The sequence below is a fragment of the Apis florea genome, unplaced genomic scaffold, assembly GCF_048593485.1.
Source record: "Apis florea isolate Af1SG1 unplaced genomic scaffold, ASM4859348v1 contig_2291_pilon, whole genome shotgun sequence".
Classification (NCBI taxonomy): Eukaryota; Metazoa; Arthropoda; class Insecta; order Hymenoptera; family Apidae; genus Apis; species Apis florea.
The window spans coordinates 3687826-3691121 of record NW_028256553.1 but is presented as its reverse complement, the minus strand read 5'-3'; the positions used below and the strand labels follow the sequence as shown (position 1 = coordinate 3691121).

Below are 3296 nucleotides of genomic sequence, written 5' to 3'. Positions count from 1 at the left end.
ATAAAAACTCATTAATTTCTCTCCTCCTCCTCCTCCTCCTCCCCCTCCCCCCATCCCCTTGATATCATTCCGGTTTACAGGCCAGGGCCAAATAAGTTTCTACCGTGGACGGTGGATGAGAAAAGTGAGACGAAACGGGTGAGATAAGGAGGGGGAAGAAGAGGAGGGAACGAGTTCAAGAGAGACGTGATCGATCGCGCATGCGTACGAACGGGTTTACCTGTTACCACATGTTAATCGCGCGGACTTTCCTCGCCCCCTTTTGCACGCGATGGACGGTGCAAGCTCGAGTAATTAGCTCGCGTGGACGTTAATAGACGTGTCTAAGGATTATGTTAAACGATCGTGCGATTGTGGAAAATGAAGGAGGCGATCTAAATGAAAATCTCGTTTCTCGACTATTGGACAATGACGATGATTTTATTCCTGTTTGAGACGTCAAAAAATTGTATCTATTTTATCACAATGATTTTTCACAAGTAATTCTATTGATCTTTGTTTTAATAAAAAAAATAGATGAACACAATTTAATTACAGCGATTGCACCACCGATGCCGAAACCCGGGATTGAACCGGGGACATTTAGATCTTCAGTCTAACGCTCTCCCAACTGAGCTATTTCGGCTGTTGGGTGTTGAGTGAAAAATCAATATAAATCTTGATAGAAAAAAAATTCTAACAATTCAAATTTAAACGATAACGATTACGTCTCTGCCTCTTCGTATTTCTCCAATTTTTTCGCGCAAAAAGCATTCTTTCATCGCTCGTCTTCCTTCGAATCACCGTAGAATCACCGCGTTATTCTAAAATAAGCCCTCATAAAGCTTCCAGAACTTGGTTCCAAGAGCTTTCAACGCTCGACGTTCATAAACCTCGCTGCCGCGATGACTTCATCCACGCGTCCCTGTTGTTGCAGCATTCCATTCCCGTAGGAATAACGAGAAACGAAACACACGTTTCCCTCGAACTGTTCCCAGGAATATGAGACACGATCGTGATCTAAACTTTGGTCACGATTAAACGATCGAAAACAGAGAGATGAGAGAGGGAGAGGAGAAGGAGGAGGAGGATACACCGTGACCGAGGCGATTCCCTCGATGGTAGCCATCATCTGGAAGCCCGATCTAATGAATCTCCGCCATTTCGTTCAACCCGTACACTATATATACCTACCAGTTCGATCGAGGACGATTAAAAATTTCGGTGAAAAATAATTAATGAACCGGTCGGGTTGTCTTCGATGGAATTACGGACGGAGGAGATGGGAGGATGATCGGGTATGAGTAATTGATCGTGGAAAGCGGTAAATGCCGAGGTGAGCCGTGGCTTAATTAAACAATGTTTGACGGGAGATTTATGATCGGGATGAGGTGCGCGTTTTTGTATTTGCGAGGCGTTCGTTGGAAATATCCTAACTAAATAAGAATATTTCGTAAGATATTTATCGATCAATATAATATGCGTGGCATTCAAGGAATAATGATAATTAACTACAACTTTCAATTGTGGACGGCGTTTAAATTTCTTATTAACATTAGAAATTTTCTTCTTAAACTTTATATCAGTTTTCCTCAAACAAACAATTCTTCAATTCGTTCATCAATGGTTATTTATTCGTCTTACCTTAAATTAAAAAAAAAAAGAGACACAATTGAAACTCATTGAATCGAATTATTATTCGTTAAAAAAATTAAAAATCTTACCGTACTTAAACACATTATTAAAATTATCTCGAGTACATTCCGCCTAATATCCCTAAATTGCACACCACCGTCCAATTCATCGTCCCTTTAAACCAACATAATCCTCGAACCGAAAGAATTCCTTAATTATCATAATTCAGAGCGTCATCGAGAATACACACGCTCCCTTTGCAATGGCCAAAATCTTCTCTCCCCCTCCGAGGCCCGTTTCCCTCGATCGAAACTCGAGGCGAACTCGCCCCACCCATCCCCCTCCCCGGCCGTGGCAAAAGTTAATCCGCCGGGCGTCAAAGCGCCGCGAGCCGTCCCTGAAGAGATCGCGAGACGACGGGTTGTTTGCTCTCGCTCGGATTTTACGGCTCCGACAGGCCAGGCCGGACAATTACTGGTTGTTAAACTCTCCGGCTGCATGGGCAAAAGCGATCGCAAAAGTCTCTCCGCGGCCGCATCCCGCGACCATCGGCAGCTGCAACTGCGCACTTTAAGAATCACCATCGCCACGCACACCGGTTTCTGTATTTATTTTTGCGCCTTCCCTCCTTTTTCTCCCCGTCTCCGTCCATCTCGTCCACTCCTCGTCGTATCCCCCTCTCCCCCGATTTATGAACCGCGATTATTTCGGAATGGAAGGAGGGGAGGGGGTGAGAGGGAAAAAGGGATCACGCTAAATTACTCATTAATTCGACGTTAATGCAGCGAAAGGGTAATTTGCGCTTTTATGCCGCTCGATGTTCAGCCCTGTTTTTGTCGTATGCTTCTTTTAATGAAGGTAATTACGGGAAGACTGACAAGGCTCCGCCTCCTTTGTCGATATTTCCGGCCGAAAACGTATGAATTTATGTACAGAGGAGGAGGAGGAGGAGCGATGCTTCTTGATCTTCTTTTTTCCTGGTGGTGATTCCTTGATTTTTTTTTTTTGTTCGCTTGCCATTTTGTCGCGAGAGAGGGTGACTATGTTCTCAAATTTTTAAGGTAATTTGTTATGATCCGTTATTTCGTCGAGTATAAATTAGTATAAATTATTATATTATTATTATTGTTGTATAAACATGATTAAAGAAGTTTAGGAGATTAATAAGAATTTCTTATCATTCTGTTTAAATTTTGCATAATACATCCCCTTTGTAGAATGACAATTTTTAATTTACCTTAATTAATTAATGCGTCACAAAAGAAAGATTGAAATTATGCTATCCAGATATTAATATTGAAGAGATACGAAAAAAGCAATTCTTTTCTTGAATATCATATTTAATAAATATGAATTCCTCGAATAATTTCCATATGACCATCATGATTCCAAGTTTTTCTACCATATAATCTCGTTGAACCGAATACATTTAAAAATACCAATATTCTATTGATTTTTATTTTAAAAAAAATCACTTTCAAAGCAACAATCTTCATCCGAACCGGATCTCCCTTAAGCAAGCCTCCGAAAGATCAAACCAATTAAGCTATCCGGGTCGACGAAGTCTTCTCACCGTTCAGTGCTCGAAACGGATTACAGCAACGGAGGGAAACCTTCGACCTTCCTTAACCGAGAAATCCAACGAGCTTTTACACAGAATTTTTACACGAACAAATTAAAAA

At 41.4% G+C, this 3296-nt stretch overlaps 1 non-coding gene across 1 annotated transcript; it reads right to left on the bottom strand.

The window, feature by feature from the left end:
- Positions 1-552: 552 nt before the first annotated feature.
- On the bottom strand, positions 553-625 carry TRNAF-GAA (transfer RNA phenylalanine (anticodon GAA)). Its single transcript has one exon. It is a non-coding gene; the product is annotated as a tRNA-Phe (tRNA).
- Between the last annotated feature and the right edge of the window lie 2671 nt (positions 626-3296).